The 17,634-nt window shown below is 45.3% G+C and overlaps 26 non-coding genes across 26 annotated transcripts; all 26 read left to right on the forward strand.

The window, feature by feature from the left end:
* Positions 1–571: 571 nt before the first annotated feature.
* Positions 572–658, forward strand: trnay-gua (transfer RNA tyrosine (anticodon GUA)). Its single transcript is given in 2 exon segments — positions 572–608; positions 623–658. It is a non-coding gene; the product is annotated as a tRNA-Tyr (tRNA).
* A 589-nt stretch (positions 659–1,247) lies between these two features.
* Positions 1,248–1,334, forward strand: trnay-gua (transfer RNA tyrosine (anticodon GUA)). Its single transcript is given in 2 exon segments — positions 1,248–1,284; positions 1,299–1,334. It is a non-coding gene; the product is annotated as a tRNA-Tyr (tRNA).
* Positions 1,335–1,923: 589 nt separating this feature from the next.
* On the forward strand, positions 1,924–2,010 carry trnay-gua (transfer RNA tyrosine (anticodon GUA)). Its single transcript is given in 2 exon segments — positions 1,924–1,960; positions 1,975–2,010. It is a non-coding gene; the product is annotated as a tRNA-Tyr (tRNA).
* Positions 2,011–2,599: 589 nt separating this feature from the next.
* trnay-gua (transfer RNA tyrosine (anticodon GUA)) lies at positions 2,600–2,686 on the forward strand. Its single transcript is given in 2 exon segments — positions 2,600–2,636; positions 2,651–2,686. It is a non-coding gene; the product is annotated as a tRNA-Tyr (tRNA).
* Positions 2,687–3,275: 589 nt separating this feature from the next.
* trnay-gua (transfer RNA tyrosine (anticodon GUA)) lies at positions 3,276–3,362 on the forward strand. The gene is given in 2 exon segments: positions 3,276–3,312; positions 3,327–3,362. It is a non-coding gene; the product is annotated as a tRNA-Tyr (tRNA).
* Positions 3,363–3,951: 589 nt separating this feature from the next.
* On the forward strand, positions 3,952–4,038 carry trnay-gua (transfer RNA tyrosine (anticodon GUA)). The gene is given in 2 exon segments: positions 3,952–3,988; positions 4,003–4,038. It is a non-coding gene; the product is annotated as a tRNA-Tyr (tRNA).
* A 589-nt stretch (positions 4,039–4,627) lies between these two features.
* trnay-gua (transfer RNA tyrosine (anticodon GUA)) lies at positions 4,628–4,714 on the forward strand. Its single transcript is given in 2 exon segments — positions 4,628–4,664; positions 4,679–4,714. It is a non-coding gene; the product is annotated as a tRNA-Tyr (tRNA).
* A 589-nt stretch (positions 4,715–5,303) lies between these two features.
* On the forward strand, positions 5,304–5,390 carry trnay-gua (transfer RNA tyrosine (anticodon GUA)). Its single transcript is given in 2 exon segments — positions 5,304–5,340; positions 5,355–5,390. It is a non-coding gene; the product is annotated as a tRNA-Tyr (tRNA).
* Positions 5,391–5,979: 589 nt separating this feature from the next.
* trnay-gua (transfer RNA tyrosine (anticodon GUA)) lies at positions 5,980–6,066 on the forward strand. The gene is given in 2 exon segments: positions 5,980–6,016; positions 6,031–6,066. It is a non-coding gene; the product is annotated as a tRNA-Tyr (tRNA).
* A 588-nt stretch (positions 6,067–6,654) lies between these two features.
* On the forward strand, positions 6,655–6,741 carry trnay-gua (transfer RNA tyrosine (anticodon GUA)). Its single transcript is given in 2 exon segments — positions 6,655–6,691; positions 6,706–6,741. It is a non-coding gene; the product is annotated as a tRNA-Tyr (tRNA).
* A 590-nt stretch (positions 6,742–7,331) lies between these two features.
* Positions 7,332–7,418, forward strand: trnay-gua (transfer RNA tyrosine (anticodon GUA)). The gene is given in 2 exon segments: positions 7,332–7,368; positions 7,383–7,418. It is a non-coding gene; the product is annotated as a tRNA-Tyr (tRNA).
* A 588-nt stretch (positions 7,419–8,006) lies between these two features.
* On the forward strand, positions 8,007–8,093 carry trnay-gua (transfer RNA tyrosine (anticodon GUA)). Its single transcript is given in 2 exon segments — positions 8,007–8,043; positions 8,058–8,093. It is a non-coding gene; the product is annotated as a tRNA-Tyr (tRNA).
* A 589-nt stretch (positions 8,094–8,682) lies between these two features.
* trnay-gua (transfer RNA tyrosine (anticodon GUA)) lies at positions 8,683–8,769 on the forward strand. Its single transcript is given in 2 exon segments — positions 8,683–8,719; positions 8,734–8,769. It is a non-coding gene; the product is annotated as a tRNA-Tyr (tRNA).
* A 588-nt stretch (positions 8,770–9,357) lies between these two features.
* On the forward strand, positions 9,358–9,444 carry trnay-gua (transfer RNA tyrosine (anticodon GUA)). Its single transcript is given in 2 exon segments — positions 9,358–9,394; positions 9,409–9,444. It is a non-coding gene; the product is annotated as a tRNA-Tyr (tRNA).
* A 590-nt stretch (positions 9,445–10,034) lies between these two features.
* On the forward strand, positions 10,035–10,121 carry trnay-gua (transfer RNA tyrosine (anticodon GUA)). The gene is given in 2 exon segments: positions 10,035–10,071; positions 10,086–10,121. It is a non-coding gene; the product is annotated as a tRNA-Tyr (tRNA).
* Positions 10,122–10,710: 589 nt separating this feature from the next.
* trnay-gua (transfer RNA tyrosine (anticodon GUA)) lies at positions 10,711–10,797 on the forward strand. The gene is given in 2 exon segments: positions 10,711–10,747; positions 10,762–10,797. It is a non-coding gene; the product is annotated as a tRNA-Tyr (tRNA).
* Positions 10,798–11,386: 589 nt separating this feature from the next.
* On the forward strand, positions 11,387–11,473 carry trnay-gua (transfer RNA tyrosine (anticodon GUA)). The gene is given in 2 exon segments: positions 11,387–11,423; positions 11,438–11,473. It is a non-coding gene; the product is annotated as a tRNA-Tyr (tRNA).
* A 589-nt stretch (positions 11,474–12,062) lies between these two features.
* trnay-gua (transfer RNA tyrosine (anticodon GUA)) lies at positions 12,063–12,149 on the forward strand. The gene is given in 2 exon segments: positions 12,063–12,099; positions 12,114–12,149. It is a non-coding gene; the product is annotated as a tRNA-Tyr (tRNA).
* A 589-nt stretch (positions 12,150–12,738) lies between these two features.
* On the forward strand, positions 12,739–12,825 carry trnay-gua (transfer RNA tyrosine (anticodon GUA)). The gene is given in 2 exon segments: positions 12,739–12,775; positions 12,790–12,825. It is a non-coding gene; the product is annotated as a tRNA-Tyr (tRNA).
* A 589-nt stretch (positions 12,826–13,414) lies between these two features.
* Positions 13,415–13,501, forward strand: trnay-gua (transfer RNA tyrosine (anticodon GUA)). The gene is given in 2 exon segments: positions 13,415–13,451; positions 13,466–13,501. It is a non-coding gene; the product is annotated as a tRNA-Tyr (tRNA).
* Positions 13,502–14,091: 590 nt separating this feature from the next.
* On the forward strand, positions 14,092–14,178 carry trnay-gua (transfer RNA tyrosine (anticodon GUA)). The gene is given in 2 exon segments: positions 14,092–14,128; positions 14,143–14,178. It is a non-coding gene; the product is annotated as a tRNA-Tyr (tRNA).
* A 589-nt stretch (positions 14,179–14,767) lies between these two features.
* trnay-gua (transfer RNA tyrosine (anticodon GUA)) lies at positions 14,768–14,854 on the forward strand. Its single transcript is given in 2 exon segments — positions 14,768–14,804; positions 14,819–14,854. It is a non-coding gene; the product is annotated as a tRNA-Tyr (tRNA).
* Positions 14,855–15,443: 589 nt separating this feature from the next.
* Positions 15,444–15,530, forward strand: trnay-gua (transfer RNA tyrosine (anticodon GUA)). The gene is given in 2 exon segments: positions 15,444–15,480; positions 15,495–15,530. It is a non-coding gene; the product is annotated as a tRNA-Tyr (tRNA).
* A 589-nt stretch (positions 15,531–16,119) lies between these two features.
* On the forward strand, positions 16,120–16,206 carry trnay-gua (transfer RNA tyrosine (anticodon GUA)). The gene is given in 2 exon segments: positions 16,120–16,156; positions 16,171–16,206. It is a non-coding gene; the product is annotated as a tRNA-Tyr (tRNA).
* A 589-nt stretch (positions 16,207–16,795) lies between these two features.
* trnay-gua (transfer RNA tyrosine (anticodon GUA)) lies at positions 16,796–16,882 on the forward strand. The gene is given in 2 exon segments: positions 16,796–16,832; positions 16,847–16,882. It is a non-coding gene; the product is annotated as a tRNA-Tyr (tRNA).
* A 590-nt stretch (positions 16,883–17,472) lies between these two features.
* On the forward strand, positions 17,473–17,559 carry trnay-gua (transfer RNA tyrosine (anticodon GUA)). The gene is given in 2 exon segments: positions 17,473–17,509; positions 17,524–17,559. It is a non-coding gene; the product is annotated as a tRNA-Tyr (tRNA).
* Positions 17,560–17,634: the final 75 nt, after the last annotated feature.

Raw genomic sequence — 17,634 nt, forward strand, 5'->3', positions numbered from 1 at the left:
CTTACGCCAACTTTTTGACAGCAGTGCACTTTGACATGTGCTTGACAAAAAATATCTTTCCCTGAGAGAAGAAATCTTCACTTGTTGACCTTTGATACGAATGTTGGTAGAGCAGCAGAGAGTTCTCGAGATTGCAACAGTCCTTAGGTCGCTGACTCAGAAGAGTATAACTTTTTCTGCAATTGTGCCAAGTTTTTGACTTATGCCTAGTGTTTCCCCAAAAGCAAGCCATTCCCTGAGCGGGAATCAAACCCAGGCCGCGGTGGTAAATGAACCGAATCCTAACCACTAGACCAACAGGGAGAGAGAAAAAGACATTTCGCAGTGAGGGGGCTAAACAGCGATTTTATTCCTCGGCTCACTTTTTGTCTATTCCCAAATGCAACTACTTGCAATCTAAGGGGATGTAGCTCAGAGGAATAGAGCATTAGTTGAACGTACGAAGACCTGGGGGCAATCCTCAGCAGCTCCAAGACACCACCAAACTCAGCAGAATCATTTCTTAAAGGGAACATATGCTTCTGCCGAACCTCTGACCATCTAGGTGATGGCGTTTGACCACATTTGTCACCCTTCGATAGCTCAGTTGGTAGAGCGGAGGACTGTAGGTGAAATTGCTGTAATCCTTAGGTCGCTGGTTCAAATCCGGCTCGAAGGATTGTACATTTTCTTGTGGCTTACGCCAACTTTTTGACAGCAGTGCACTTTGACATGTGCTTGACAAAAAATATCTTTCCCTGAGAGAAGAAATCTTCACTTGTTGACCTTTGATACGAATGTTGGTAGAGCAGCAGAGAGTTCTCGAGATTGCAACAGTCCTTAGGTCGCTGACTCAGAAGAGTATAACTTTTTCTGCAATTGTGCCAAGTTTTTGACTTATGCCTAGTGTTTCCCCAAAAGCAAGCCATTCCCTGAGCGGGAATCAAACCCAGGCCGCGGTGGTAAATGAACCGAATCCTAACCACTAGACCAACAGGGAGAGAGAAAAAGACATTTCGCAGTGAGGGGGCTAAACAGCGATTTTATTCCTCGGCTCACTTTTTGTCTATTCCCAAATGCAACTACTTGCAATCTAAGGGGATGTAGCTCAGAGGAATAGAGCATTAGTTGAACGTACGAAGACCTGGGGGCAATCCTCAGCAGCTCCAAGACACCACCAAACTCAGCAGAATCATTTCTTAAAGGGAACATATGCTTCTGCCGAACCTCTGACCATCTAGGTGATGGCGTTTGACCACATTTGTCACCCTTCGATAGCTCAGTTGGTAGAGCGGAGGACTGTAGGTGAAATTGCTGTAATCCTTAGGTCGCTGGTTCAAATCCGGCTCGAAGGATTGTACATTTTCTTGTGGCTTACGCCAACTTTTTGACAGCAGTGCACTTTGACATGTGCTTGACAAAAAATATCTTTCCCTGAGAGAAGAAATCTTCACTTGTTGACCTTTGATACGAATGTTGGTAGAGCAGCAGAGAGTTCTCGAGATTGCAACAGTCCTTAGGTCGCTGACTCAGAAGAGTATAACTTTTTCTGCAATTGTGCCAAGTTTTTGACTTATGCCTAGTGTTTCCCCAAAAGCAAGCCATTCCCTGAGCGGGAATCAAACCCAGGCCGCGGTGGTAAATGAACCGAATCCTAACCACTAGACCAACAGGGAGAGAGAAAAAGACATTTCGCAGTGAGGGGGCTAAACAGCGATTTTATTCCTCGGCTCACTTTTTGTCTATTCCCAAATGCAACTACTTGCAATCTAAGGGGATGTAGCTCAGAGGAATAGAGCATTAGTTGAACGTACGAAGACCTGGGGGCAATCCTCAGCAGCTCCAAGACACCACCAAACTCAGCAGAATCATTTCTTAAAGGGAACATATGCTTCTGCCGAACCTCTGACCATCTAGGTGATGGCGTTTGACCACATTTGTCACCCTTCGATAGCTCAGTTGGTAGAGCGGAGGACTGTAGGTGAAATTGCTGTAATCCTTAGGTCGCTGGTTCAAATCCGGCTCGAAGGATTGTACATTTTCTTGTGGCTTACGCCAACTTTTTGACAGCAGTGCACTTTGACATGTGCTTGACAAAAAATATCTTTCCCTGAGAGAAGAAATCTTCACTTGTTGACCTTTGATACGAATGTTGGTAGAGCAGCAGAGAGTTCTCGAGATTGCAACAGTCCTTAGGTCGCTGACTCAGAAGAGTATAACTTTTTCTGCAATTGTGCCAAGTTTTTGACTTATGCCTAGTGTTTCCCCAAAAGCAAGCCATTCCCTGAGCGGGAATCAAACCCAGGCCGCGGTGGTAAATGAACCGAATCCTAACCACTAGACCAACAGGGAGAGAGAAAAAGACATTTCGCAGTGAGGGGGCTAAACAGCGATTTTATTCCTCGGCTCACTTTTTGTCTATTCCCAAATGCAACTACTTGCAATCTAAGGGGATGTAGCTCAGAGGAATAGAGCATTAGTTGAACGTACGAAGACCTGGGGGCAATCCTCAGCAGCTCCAAGACACCACCAAACTCAGCAGAATCATTTCTTAAAGGGAACATATGCTTCTGCCGAACCTCTGACCATCTAGGTGATGGCGTTTGACCACATTTGTCACCCTTCGATAGCTCAGTTGGTAGAGCGGAGGACTGTAGGTGAAATTGCTGTAATCCTTAGGTCGCTGGTTCAAATCCGGCTCGAAGGATTGTACATTTTCTTGTGGCTTACGCCAACTTTTTGACAGCAGTGCACTTTGACATGTGCTTGACAAAAAATATCTTTCCCTGAGAGAAGAAATCTTCACTTGTTGACCTTTGATACGAATGTTGGTAGAGCAGCAGAGAGTTCTCGAGATTGCAACAGTCCTTAGGTCGCTGACTCAGAAGAGTATAACTTTTTCTGCAATTGTGCCAAGTTTTTGACTTATGCCTAGTGTTTCCCCAAAAGCAAGCCATTCCCTGAGCGGGAATCAAACCCAGGCCGCGGTGGTAAATGAACCGAATCCTAACCACTAGACCAACAGGGAGAGAGAAAAAGACATTTCGCAGTGAGGGGGCTAAACAGCGATTTTATTCCTCGGCTCACTTTTTGTCTATTCCCAAATGCAACTACTTGCAATCTAAGGGGATGTAGCTCAGAGGAATAGAGCATTAGTTGAACGTACGAAGACCTGGGGGCAATCCTCAGCAGCTCCAAGACACCACCAAACTCAGCAGAATCATTTCTTAAAGGGAACATATGCTTCTGCCGAACCTCTGACCATCTAGGTGATGGCGTTTGACCACATTTGTCACCCTTCGATAGCTCAGTTGGTAGAGCGGAGGACTGTAGGTGAAATTGCTGTAATCCTTAGGTCGCTGGTTCAAATCCGGCTCGAAGGATTGTACATTTTCTTGTGGCTTACGCCAACTTTTTGACAGCAGTGCACTTTGACATGTGCTTGACAAAAAATATCTTTCCCTGAGAGAAGAAATCTTCACTTGTTGACCTTTGATACGAATGTTGGTAGAGCAGCAGAGAGTTCTCGAGATTGCAACAGTCCTTAGGTCGCTGACTCAGAAGAGTATAACTTTTTCTGCAATTGTGCCAAGTTTTTGACTTATGCCTAGTGTTTCCCCAAAAGCAAGCCATTCCCTGAGCGGGAATCAAACCCAGGCCGCGGTGGTAAATGAACCGAATCCTAACCACTAGACCAACAGGGAGAGAGAAAAAGACATTTCGCAGTGAGGGGGCTAAACAGCGATTTTATTCCTCGGCTCACTTTTTGTCTATTCCCAAATGCAACTACTTGCAATCTAAGGGGATGTAGCTCAGAGGAATAGAGCATTAGTTGAACGTACGAAGACCTGGGGGCAATCCTCAGCAGCTCCAAGACACCACCAAACTCAGCAGAATCATTTCTTAAAGGGAACATATGCTTCTGCCGAACCTCTGACCATCTAGGTGATGGCGTTTGACCACATTTGTCACCCTTCGATAGCTCAGTTGGTAGAGCGGAGGACTGTAGGTGAAATTGCTGTAATCCTTAGGTCGCTGGTTCAAATCCGGCTCGAAGGATTGTACATTTTCTTGTGGCTTACGCCAACTTTTTGACAGCAGTGCACTTTGACATGTGCTTGACAAAAAATATCTTTCCCTGAGAGAAGAAATCTTCACTTGTTGACCTTTGATACGAATGTTGGTAGAGCAGCAGAGAGTTCTCGAGATTGCAACAGTCCTTAGGTCGCTGACTCAGAAGAGTATAACTTTTTCTGCAATTGTGCCAAGTTTTTGACTTATGCCTAGTGTTTCCCCAAAAGCAAGCCATTCCCTGAGCGGGAATCAAACCCAGGCCGCGGTGGTAAATGAACCGAATCCTAACCACTAGACCAACAGGGAGAGAGAAAAAGACATTTCGCAGTGAGGGGGCTAAACAGCGATTTTATTCCTCGGCTCACTTTTTGTCTATTCCCAAATGCAACTACTTGCAATCTAAGGGGATGTAGCTCAGAGGAATAGAGCATTAGTTGAACGTACGAAGACCTGGGGGCAATCCTCAGCAGCTCCAAGACACCACCAAACTCAGCAGAATCATTTCTTAAAGGGAACATATGCTTCTGCCGAACCTCTGACCATCTAGGTGATGGCGTTTGACCACATTTGTCACCCTTCGATAGCTCAGTTGGTAGAGCGGAGGACTGTAGGTGAAATTGCTGTAATCCTTAGGTCGCTGGTTCAAATCCGGCTCGAAGGATTGTACATTTTCTTGTGGCTTACGCCAACTTTTTGACAGCAGTGCACTTTGACATGTGCTTGACAAAAAATATCTTTCCCTGAGAGAAGAAATCTTCACTTGTTGACCTTTGATACGAATGTTGGTAGAGCAGCAGAGAGTTCTCGAGATTGCAACAGTCCTTAGGTCGCTGACTCAGAAGAGTATAACTTTTTCTGCAATTGTGCCAAGTTTTTGACTTATGCCTAGTGTTTCCCCAAAAGCAAGCCATTCCCTGAGCGGGAATCAAACCCAGGCCGCGGTGGTAAATGAACCGAATCCTAACCACTAGACCAACAGGGAGAGAGAAAAAGACATTTCGCAGTGAGGGGGCTAAACAGCGATTTTATTCCTCGGCTCACTTTTTGTCTATTCCCAAATGCAACTACTTGCAATCTAAGGGGATGTAGCTCAGAGGAATAGAGCATTAGTTGAACGTACGAAGACCTGGGGGCAATCCTCAGCAGCTCCAAGACACCACCAAACTCAGCAGAATCATTTCTTAAAGGGAACATATGCTTCTGCCGAACCTCTGACCATCTAGGTGATGGCGTTTGACCACATTTGTCACCCTTCGATAGCTCAGTTGGTAGAGCGGAGGACTGTAGGTGAAATTGCTGTAATCCTTAGGTCGCTGGTTCAAATCCGGCTCGAAGGATTGTACATTTTCTTGTGGCTTACGCCAACTTTTTGACAGCAGTGCACTTTGACATGTGCTTGACAAAAAATATCTTTCCCTGAGAGAAGAAATCTTCACTTGTTGACCTTTGATACGAATGTTGGTAGAGCAGCAGAGAGTTCTCGAGATTGCAACAGTCCTTAGGTCGCTGACTCAGAAGAGTATAACTTTTTCTGCAATTGTGCCAAGTTTTTGACTTATGCCTAGTGTTTCCCCAAAAGCAAGCCATTCCCTGAGCGGGAATCAAACCCAGGCCGCGGTGGTAAATGAACCGAATCCTAACCACTAGACCAACAGGGAGAGAGAAAAAGACATTTCGCAGTGAGGGGGCTAAACAGCGATTTTATTCCTCGGCTCACTTTTTGTCTATTCCCAAATGCAACTACTTGCAATCTAAGGGGATGTAGCTCAGAGGAATAGAGCATTAGTTGAACGTACGAAGACCTGGGGGCAATCCTCAGCAGCTCCAAGACACCACCAAACTCAGCAGAATCATTTCTTAAAGGGAACATATGCTTCTGCCGAACCTCTGACCATCTAGGTGATGGCGTTTGACCACATTTGTCACCCTTCGATAGCTCAGTTGGTAGAGCGGAGGACTGTAGGTGAAATTGCTGTAATCCTTAGGTCGCTGGTTCAAATCCGGCTCGAAGGATTGTACATTTTCTTGTGGCTTACGCCAACTTTTTGACAGCAGTGCACTTGACATGTGCTTGACAAAAAATATCTTTCCCTGAGAGAAGAAATCTTCACTTGTTGACCTTTGATACGAATGTTGGTAGAGCAGCAGAGAGTTCTCGAGATTGCAACAGTCCTTAGGTCGCTGACTCAGAAGAGTATAACTTTTTCTGCAATTGTGCCAAGTTTTTGACTTATGCCTAGTGTTTCCCCAAAAGCAAGCCATTCCCTGAGCGGGAATCAAACCCAGGCCGCGGTGGTAAATGAACCGAATCCTAACCACTAGACCAACAGGGAGAGAGAAAAAGACATTTCGCAGTGAGGGGGCTAAACAGCGATTTTATTCCTCGGCTCACTTTTTGTCTATTCCCAAATGCAACTACTTGCAATCTAAGGGGATGTAGCTCAGAGGAATAGAGCATTAGTTGAACGTACGAAGACCTGGGGGCAATCCTCAGCAGCTCCAAGACACCACCAAACTCAGCAGAATCATTTCTTAAAGGGAACATATGCTTCTGCCGAACCTCTGACCATCTAGGTGATGGCGTTTGACCACATTTGTCACCCTTCGATAGCTCAGTTGGTAGAGCGGAGGACTGTAGGTGAAATTGCTGTAATCCTTAGGTCGCTGGTTCAAATCCGGCTCGAAGGATTGTACATTTTCTTGTGGCTTACGCCAACTTTTTGACAGCAGTGCACTTTGACATGTGCTTGACAAAAAATATCTTTCCCTGAGAGAAGAAATCTTCACTTGTTGACCTTTGATACGAATGTTGGTAGAGCAGCAGAGAGTTCTCGAGATTGCAACAGTCCTTAGGTCGCTGACTCAGAAGAGTATAACTTTTTCTGCAATTGTGCCAAGTTTTTGACTTATGCCTAGTGTTTCCCCAAAAGCAAGCCATTCCCTGAGCGGGAATCAAACCCAGGCCGCGGTGGTAAATGAACCGAATCCTAACCACTAGACCAACAGGGAGAGAGAAAAAGACATTTCGCAGTGAGGGGGCTAAACAGCGATTTTATTCCTCGGCTCACTTTTTGTCTATTCCCAAATGCAACTACTTGCAATCTAAGGGGATGTAGCTCAGAGGAATAGAGCATTAGTTGAACGTACGAAGACCTGGGGGCAATCCTCAGCAGCTCCAAGACACCACCAAACTCAGCAGAATAATTTCTTAAAGGGAACATATGCTTCTGCCGAACCTCTGACCATCTAGGTGATGGCGTTTGACCTAATTTGTCACCCTTTCGATAGCTCAGTTGGTAGAGCGGAGGACTGTAGGTGAAATTGCTGTAATCCTTAGGTCGCTGGTTCAAATCCGGCTCGAAGGATTGTACATTTTCTTGTGGCTTACGCCAACTTTTTGACAGCAGTGCACCTTGACATGTGCTTGACAAAAAATATCTTTCCCTGAGAGAAGAAATCTTCACTTGTTGACCTTTGAAAGGAATGTTGGTAGAGCAGCAGAGAGTTCTCGAGATTGCAACAGTCCTTAGGTCGCTGACTCAGAAGAGTATAACTTTTTCTGCAGTTGTACCAAGTTTTTGACTTATGCCTAGTGTTTCCCCAAAAGCAAGTCATTCCCTGAGCGGGAATCAAACCCAGGCCGCGGTGGTAAAAGAACCGAATCCTAACCACTGGACCAAAAGGGAGAGAGAAAAAGACATTTCGCAGTGAGGGGGCTAAACAGCGATTTTATTCCTCGGCTCACTTTTTGTCTATTCCCAAATGCAACTACTTGCAATCTAAGGGGATGTAGCTCAGAGGAATAGAGCATTAGTTGAACGTACGAAGACCTGGGGGCAATCCTCAGCAGCTCCAAGAAACCACCAAACTCAGCAGATTAATTTCTTAAAGGGAACATATGCTTCTGCCGAACCTCTGACCATCTAGGGGATGGCGTTTGACTAATTTGTCACCCTTCGATAGCTCAGTTGGTAGAGCGGAGGACTGTAGGTGAAATTGCTGTAATCCTTAGGTCGCTGGTTCAAATCCGGCTCGAAGGATTGTACATTTTCTTGTGGCTTACGCCAACTTTTTGACAGCAGTGCACCTTGACATGTGCTTGACAAAAAATATCTTTCCCTGAGAGAAGAAATCTTCACTTGTTGACCTTTGATACGAATGTTGGTAGAGCAGCAGAGAGTTCTCGAGATTGCAACAGTCCTTAGGTCGCTGACTCAGAAGAGTATAACTTTTTCTGCAGTTGTACCAAGTTTTTGACTTATGCCTAGTGTTTCCCCAAAAGCAAGTCATTCCCTGAGCGGGAATCAAACCCAGGCCGCGGTGGTAAATGAACCGAATCCTAACCACTAGACCAAAAGGGAGAGAGAAAAAGACATTTCGCAGTGAGGGGGCTAAACAGCGATTTTATTCCTCGGCTCACTTTTTGTCTATTCCCAAATGCAACTACTTGCAATCTAAGGGGATGTAGCTCAGAGGAATAGAGCATTAGTTGAACGTACGAAGACCTGGGGGCAATCCTCAGCAGCTCCAAGAAACCACCAAACTCAGCAGATTAATTTCTTAAAGGGAACATATGCTTCTGCCGAACCTCTGACCATCTAGGGGATGGCGTTTGACTGTATTTGTCACCCTTTGATAGCTCAGTTGGTAGAGCGGAGGACTGTAGGTGAAATTGCTGTAATCCTTAGGTCGCTGGTTCAAATCCGGCTCAAAGGATTGTACTTTTCTTGTGGCTTACGCCAACTTTTTGACAGCAGTGCACCTTGACATGTGCTTGACAAACAAATATCTTTCCCTGAGAGAAGAAATCTTCACTTGTTGACCTTTGAAAGGAATGTTGGTAGAGCAGCAGAGAGTTCTCGAGATTGCAACAGTCCTTAGGTCGCTGACTCAGAAGAGTATAACTTTTTCTGCAGTTGTACCAAGTTTTTGACTTATGCCTAGTGTTTCCCCAAAAGCAAGTCATTCCCTGAGCGGGAATCAAACCCAGGCCGCGGTGGTAAAAGAACCGAATCCTAACCACTGGACCAAAAGGGAGAGAGAAAAAGACATTTCGCAGTGAGGGGGCTAAACAGCGATTTTATTCCTCGGCTCACTTTTTGTCTATTCCCAAATGCAACTACTTGCAATCTAAGGGGATGTAGCTCAGAGGAATAGAGCATTAGTTGAACGTACGAAGACCTGGGGGCAATCCTCAGCAGCTCCAAGAAACCACCAACTCAGCAGATTAATTTCTTAAAGGGAACATATGCTTCTGCCGAACCTCTGACCATCTAGGGGATGGCGTTTGACTGTATTTGTCACCCTTTGATAGCTCAGTTGGTAGAGCGGAGGACTGTAGGTGAAATTGCTGTAATCCTTAGGTCGCTGGTTCAAATCCGGCTCAAAGGATTGTACCTTTTCTTGTGGCTTACGCCAACTTTTTGACAGCAGTGCACCTTGACATGTGCTTGACAAACAAATATCTTTCCCTGAGAGAAGAAATCTTCACTTGTTGACCTTTGAAAGGAATGTTGGTAGAGCAGCAGAGAGTTCTCGAGATTGCAACAGTCCTTAGGTCGCTGACTCAGAAGAGTATAACTTTTTCTGCAGTTGTACCAAGTTTTTGACTTATGCCTAGTGTTTCCCCAAAAGCAAGTCATTCCCTGAGCGGGAATCAAACCCAGGCCGCGGTGGTAAAAGAACCGAATCCTAACCACTGGACCAAAAGGGAGAGAGAAAAAGACATTTCGCAGTGAGGGGGCTAAACAGCGATTTTATTCCTCGGCTCACTTTTTGTCTATTCCCAAATGCAACTACTTGCAATCTAAGGGGATGTAGCTCAGAGGAATAGAGCATTAGTTGAACGTACGAAGACCTGGGGGCAATCCTCAGCAGCTCCAAGAAACCACCAGACTCAGCAGATTAATTTCTTAAAGGGAACATATGCTTCTGCCGAACCTCTGACCATCTAGGGGATGGCGTTTGACTGTATTTGTCACCCTTTGATAGCTCAGTTGGTAGAGCGGAGGACTGTAGGTGAAATTGCTGTAATCCTTAGGTCGCTGGTTCAAATCCGGCTCAAAGGATTGTACTTTTCTTGTGGCTTACGCCAACTTTTTGACAGCAGTGCACCTTGACATGTGCTTGACAAACAAATATCTTTCCCTGAGAGAAGAAATCTTCACTTGTTGACCTTTGAAAGGAATGTTGGTAGAGCAGCAGAGAGTTCTCGAGATTGCAACAGTCCTTAGGTCGCTGACTCAGAAGAGTATAACTTTTTCTGCAGTTGTACCAAGTTTTTGACTTATGCCTAGTGTTTCCCCAAAAGCAAGTCATTCCCTGAGCGGGAATCAAACCCAGGCCGCGGTGGTAAAAGAACCGAATCCTAACCACTGGACCAAAAGGGAGAGAGAAAAAGACATTTCGCAGTGAGGGGGCTAAACAGCGATTTTATTCCTCGGCTCACTTTTTGTCTATTCCCAAATGCAACTACTTGCAATCTAAGGGGATGTAGCTCAGAGGAATAGAGCATTAGTTGAACGTACGAAGACCTGGGGGCAATCCTCAGCAGCTCCAAGAAACCACCAGACTCAGCAGATTAATTTCTTAAAGGGAACATATGCTTCTGCCGAACCTCTGACCATCTAGGGGATGGCGTTTGACTGTATTTGTCACCCTTTGATAGCTCAGTTGGTAGAGCGGAGGACTGTAGGTGAAATTGCTGTAATCCTTAGGTCGCTGGTTCAAATCCGGCTCAAAGGATTGTACTTTTCTTGTGGCTTACGCCAACTTTTTGACAGCAGTGCACCTTGACATGTGCTTGACAAACAAATATCTTTCCCTGAGAGAAGAAATCTTCACTTGTTGACCTTTGAAAGGAATGTTGGTAGAGCAGCAGAGAGTTCTCGAGATTGCAACAGTCCTTAGGTCGCTGACTCAGAAGAGTATAACTTTTTCTGCAGTTGTACCAAGTTTTTGACTTATGCCTAGTGTTTCCCCAAAAGCAAGTCATTCCCTGAGCGGGAATCAAACCCAGGCCGCGGTGGTAAAAGAACCGAATCCTAACCACTGGACCAAAAGGGAGAGAGAAAAAGACATTTCGCAGTGAGGGGGCTAAACAGCGATTTTATTCCTCGGCTCACTTTTTGTCTATTCCCAAATGCAACTACTTGCAATCTAAGGGGATGTAGCTCAGAGGAATAGAGCATTAGTTGAACGTACGAAGACCTGGGGGCAATCCTCAGCAGCTCCAAGAAACCACCAGACTCAGCAGATTAATTTCTTAAAGGGAACATATGCTTCTGCCGAACCTCTGACCATCTAGGGGATGGCGTTTGACTGTATTTGTCACCCTTTGATAGCTCAGTTGGTAGAGCGGAGGACTGTAGGTGAAATTGCTGTAATCCTTAGGTCGCTGGTTCAAATCCGGCTCAAAGGATTGTACTTTTCTTGTGGCTTACGCCAACTTTTTGACAGCAGTGCACCTTGACATGTGCTTGACAAACAAATATCTTTCCCTGAGAGAAGAAATCTTCACTTGTTGACCTTTGAAAGGAATGTTGGTAGAGCAGCAGAGAGTTCTCGAGATTGCAACAGTCCTTAGGTCGCTGACTCAGAAGAGTATAACTTTTTCTGCAGTTGTACCAAGTTTTTGACTTATGCCTAGTGTTTCCCCAAAAGCAAGTCATTCCCTGAGCGGGAATCAAACCCAGGCCGCGGTGGTAAAAGAACCGAATCCTAACCACTGGACCAAAAGGGAGAGAGAAAAAGACATTTCGCAGTGAGGGGGCTAAACAGCGATTTTATTCCTCGGCTCACTTTTTGTCTATTCCCAAATGCAACTACTTGCAATCTAAGGGGATGTAGCTCAGAGGAATAGAGCATTAGTTGAACGTACGAAGACCTGGGGGCAATCCTCAGCAGCTCCAAGAAACCACCAGACTCAGCAGATTAATTTCTTAAAGGGAACATATGCTTCTGCCGAACCTCTGACCATCTAGGGGATGGCGTTTGACTGTATTTGTCACCCTTTGATAGCTCAGTTGGTAGAGCGGAGGACTGTAGGTGAAATTGCTGTAATCCTTAGGTCGCTGGTTCAAATCCGGCTCAAAGGATTGTACTTTTCTTGTGGCTTACGCCAACTTTTTGACAGCAGTGCACCTTGACATGTGCTTGACAAACAAATATCTTTCCCTGAGAGAAGAAATCTTCACTTGTTGACCTTTGAAAGGAATGTTGGTAGAGCAGCAGAGAGTTCTCGAGATTGCAACAGTCCTTAGGTCGCTGACTCAGAAGAGTATAACTTTTTCTGCAGTTGTACCAAGTTTTTGACTTATGCCTAGTGTTTCCCCAAAAGCAAGTCATTCCCTGAGCGGGAATCAAACCCAGGCCGCGGTGGTAAAAGAACCGAATCCTAACCACTGGACCAAAAGGGAGAGAGAAAAAGACATTTCGCAGTGAGGGGGCTAAACAGCGATTTTATTCCTCGGCTCACTTTTTGTCTATTCCCAAATGCAACTACTTGCAATCTAAGGGGATGTAGCTCAGAGGAATAGAGCATTAGTTGAACGTACGAAGACCTGGGGGCAATCCTCAGCAGCTCCAAGAAACCACCAGACTCAGCAGATTAATTTCTTAAAGGGAACATATGCTTCTGCCGAACCTCTGACCATCTAGGGGATGGCGTTTGACTGTATTTGTCACCCTTTGATAGCTCAGTTGGTAGAGCGGAGGACTGTAGGTGAAATTGCTGTAATCCTTAGGTCGCTGGTTCAAATCCGGCTCAAAGGATTGTACTTTTCTTGTGGCTTACGCCAACTTTTTGACAGCAGTGCACCTTGACATGTGCTTGACAAACAAATATCTTTCCCTGAGAGAAGAAATCTTCACTTGTTGACCTTTGAAAGGAATGTTGGTAGAGCAGCAGAGAGTTCTCGAGATTGCAACAGTCCTTAGGTCGCTGACTCAGAAGAGTATAACTTTTTCTGCAGTTGTACCAAGTTTTTGACTTATGCCTAGTGTTTCCCCAAAAGCAAGTCATTCCCTGAGCGGGAATCAAACCCAGGCCGCGGTGGTAAAAGAACCGAATCCTAACCACTGGACCAAAAGGGAGAGAGAAAAAGACATTTCGCAGTGAGGGGGCTAAACAGCGATTTTATTCCTCGGCTCACTTTTTGTCTATTCCCAAATGCAACTACTTGCAATCTAAGGGGATGTAGCTCAGAGGAATAGAGCATTAGTTGAACGTACGAAGACCTGGGGGCAATCCTCAGCAGCTCCAAGAAACCACCAGACTCAGCAGATTAATTTCTTAAAGGGAACATATGCTTCTGCCGAACCTCTGACCATCTAGGGGATGGCGTTTGACTGTATTTGTCACCCTTTGATAGCTCAGTTGGTAGAGCGGAGGACTGTAGGTGAAATTGCTGTAATCCTTAGGTCGCTGGTTCAAATCCGGCTCAAAGGATTGTACTTTTTCTTGTGGCTTACGCCAACTTTTTGACAGCAGTGCACCTTGACATGTGCTTGACAAACAAATATCTTTCCCTGAGAGAAGAAATCTTCACTTGTTGACCTTTGAAAGGAATGTTGGTAGAGCAGCAGAGAGTTCTCGAGATTGCAACAGTCCTTAGGTCGCTGACTCAGAAGAGTATAACTTTTTCTGCAGTTGTACCAAGTTTTTGACTTATGCCTAGTGTTTCCCCAAAAGCAAGTCATTCCCTGAGCGGGAATCAAACCCAGGCCGCGGTGGTAAAAGAACCGAATCCTAACCACTGGACCAAAAGGGAGAGAGAAAAAGACATTTCGCAGTGAGGGGGCTAAACAGCGATTTTATTCCTCGGCTCACTTTTTGTCTATTCCCAAATGCAACTACTTGCAATCTAAGGGGATGTAGCTCAGAGGAATAGAGCATTAGTTGAACGTACGAAGACCTGGGGGCAATCCTCAGCAGCTCCAAGAAACCACCAGACTCAGCAGATTAATTTCTTAAAGGGAACATATGCTTCTGCCGAACCTCTGACCATCTAGGGGATGGCGTTTGACTGTATTTGTCACCCTTTGATAGCTCAGTTGGTAGAGCGGAGGACTGTAGGTGAAATTGCTGTAATCCTTAGGTCGCTGGTTCAAATCCGGCTCAAAGGATTGTACTTTTCTTGTGGCTTACGCCAACTTTTTGACAGCAGTGCACCTTGACATGTGCTTGACAAACAAATATCTTTCCCTGAGAGAAGAAATCTTCACTTGTTGACCTTTGAAAGGAATGTTGGTAGAGCAGCAGAGAGTTCTCGAGATTGCAACAGTCCTTAGGTCGCTGACTCAGAAGAGTATAACTTTTTCTGCAGTTGTACCAAGTTTTTGACTTATGCCTAGTGTTTCCCCAAAAGCAAGTCATTCCCTGAGCGGGAATCAAACCCAGGCCGCGGTGGTAAAAGAACCGAATCCTAACCACTGGACCAAAAGGGAGAGAGAAAAAGACATTTCGCAGTGAGGGGGCTAAACAGCGATTTTATTCCTCGGCTCACTTTTTGTCTATTCCCAAATGCAACTACTTGCAATCTAAGGGGATGTAGCTCAGAGGAATAGAGCATTAGTTGAACGTACGAAGACCTGGGGGCAATCCTCAGCAGCTCCAAGAAACCACCAGACTCAGCAGATTAATTTCTTAAAGGGAACATATGCTTCTGCCGAACCTCTGACCATCTAGGGGATGGCGTTTGACTGTATTTGTCACCCTTTGATAGCTCAGTTGGTAGAGCGGAGGACTGTAGGTGAAATTGCTGTAATCCTTAGGTCGCTGGTTCAAATCCGGCTCAAAGGATTGTACTTTTCTTGTGGCTTACGCCAACTTTTTGACAGCAGTGCACCTTGACATGTGCTTGACAAACAAATATCTTTCCCTGAGAGAAGAAATCTTCACTTGTTGACCTTTGAAAGGAATGTTGGTAGAGCAGCAGAGAGTTCTCGAGATTGCAACAGTCCTTAGGTCGCTGACTCAGAAGAGTATAACTTTTTCTGCAGTTGTACCAAGTTTTTGACTTATGCCTAGTGTTTCCCCAAAAGCAAGTCATTCCCTGAGCGGGAATCAAACCCAGGCCGCGGTGGTAAAAGAACCGAATCCTAACCACTGGACCAAAAGGGAGAGAGAAAAAGACATTTCGCAGTGAGGGGGCTAAACAGCGATTTTATTCCTCGGCTCACTTTTTGTCTATTCCCAAATGCAACTACTTGCAATCTAAGGGGATGTAGCTCAGAGGAATAGAGCATTAGTTGAACGTACGAAGACCTGGGGGCAATCCTCAGCAGCTCCAAGAAACCACCAGACTCAGCAGATTAATTTCTTAAAGGGAACATATGCTTCTGCCGAACCTCTGACCATCTAGGGGATGGCGTTTGACTGTATTTGTCACCCTTTGATAGCTCAGTTGGTAGAGCGGAGGACTGTAGGTGAAATTGCTGTAATCCTTAGGTCGCTGGTTCAAATCCGGCTCAAAGGATTGTACTTTTCTTGTGGCTTACGCCAACTTTTTGACAGCAGTGCACCTTGACATGTGCTTGACAAACAAATATCTTTCCCTGAGAGAAGAAATCTTCACTTGTTGACCTTTGAAAGGAATGTTGGTAGAGCAGCAGAGAGTTCTCGAGATTGCAACAGTCCTTAGGTCGCTGACTCAGAAGAGTATAACTTTTTCTGCAGTTGTACCAAGTTTTTGACTTATGCCTAGTGTTTCCCCAAAAGCAAGTCATTCCCTGAGCGGGAATCAAACCCAGGCCGCGGTGGTAAAAGAACCGAATCCTAACCACTGGACCAAAAGGGAGAGAGAAAAAGACATTTCGCAGTGAGGGGGCTAAACAGCGATTTTATTCCTCGGCTCACTTTTTGTCTATTCCCAAATGCAACTACTTGCAATCTAAGGGGATGTAGCTCAGAGGAATAGAGCATTAGTTGAACGTACGAAGACCTGGGGGCAATCCTCAGCAGCTCCAAGAAACCACCAGACTCAGCAGATTAATTTCTTAAAGGGAACATATGCTTCTGCCGAACCTCTGACCATCTAGGGGATGGCGTTTGACTGTATTTGTCACCCTTTGATAGCTCAGTTGGTAGAGCGGAGGACTGTAGGTGAAATTGCTGTAATCCTTAGGTCGCTGGTTCAAATCCGGCTCAAAGGATTGTACTTTTCTTGTGGCTTACGCCAACTTTTTGACAGCAGTGCACCTTGACATGTGCTTGACAAACAAATATCTTTCCCTGAGAGAAGAAATCTTCACTTGTTGACCTTTGAAAGGAATGTTGGTAGAGCAGCAGAGAGTTCTCGAGATTGCAACAGTCCTTAGGTCGCTGACTCAGAAGAGTATAACTTTTTCTGCAGTTGTACCAAGTTTTTGACTTATGCCTAGTGTTTCCCCAAAAGCAAGTCATTCCCTGAGCGGGAATCAAACCCAGGCCGCGGTGGTAAAAGAACCGAATCCTAACCACTGGACCAAAAGGGAGAGAGAAAAAGACATTTCGCAGTGAGGGGGCTAAACAGCGATTTTATTCCTCGGCTCACTTTTTGTCTATTCCCAAATGCAACTACTTGCAATCTAAGGGGATGTAGCTCAGAGGAATAGAGCATTAGTTGAACGTACGAAGACCTGGGGGCAATCCTCAGCAGCTCCAAGAAACCACCAGACTCAGCAGATTAATTTCTTAAAGGGAACATATGCTTCTGCCGAACCTCTGACCATCTAGGGGATGGCGTTTGACTGTATTTGTCACCCTTTGATAGCTCAGTTGGTAGAGCGGAGGACTGTAGGTGAAATTGCTGTAATCCTTAGGTCGCTGGTTCAAATCCGGCTCAAAGGATTGTACCTTTTCTTGTGGCTTACGCCAACTTTTTGACAGCAGTGCACCTTGACATGTGCTTGACAAACAAATATCTTTCCCTGAGAGAAGAAATCTTCACTTGTTGACCTTTGAAAGGAATGTTGGTAGAGCAGCAGAGAGTTCTCGAGATTGCAACAGTCCTTAGGTCGCTGACTCAGAAGAGTATAACTTTTTCTGCAGTTGTACCAAGTTTTTGACTTATGCCTAGTGTTTCCCCAAAAGCAAGTCATTCCCTGAGCGGGAATCAAACCCAGGCCGCGGTGGTAAAAGAACCGAATCCTAACCACTGGACCAAAAGGGAGAGAGAAAAAGACATTTCGCAGTGAGGGGGCTAAACAGCGATTTTATTCCTCGGCTCACTTTTTGTCTATTCCCAAATGCAACTACTTGCAATCTAAGGGGATGTAGCTCAGAGGAATAGAGCATTAGTTGAACGTACGAAGACCTGGGGGCAATCCTCAGCAGCTCCAAGAAACCACCAGACTCAGCAGATTAATTTCTTAAAGGGAACATATGCTTCTGCCGAACCTCTGACCATCTAGGGGATGGCGTTTGACTGTATTTGTCACCCTTTGATAGCTCAGTTGGTAGAGCGGAGGACTGTAGGTGAAATTGCTGTAATCCTTAGGTCGCTGGTTCAAATCCGGCTCAAAGGATTGTACTTTTCTTGTGGCTTACGCCAACTTTTTGACAGCAGTGCACCTTGACATGTGCTTGACAAACAAATATCT

Source organism: Oncorhynchus kisutch, linkage group LG9 (genome assembly GCF_002021735.2).
Source record: "Oncorhynchus kisutch isolate 150728-3 linkage group LG9, Okis_V2, whole genome shotgun sequence".
Taxonomy (NCBI): Eukaryota; Metazoa; Chordata; class Actinopteri; order Salmoniformes; family Salmonidae; genus Oncorhynchus; species Oncorhynchus kisutch.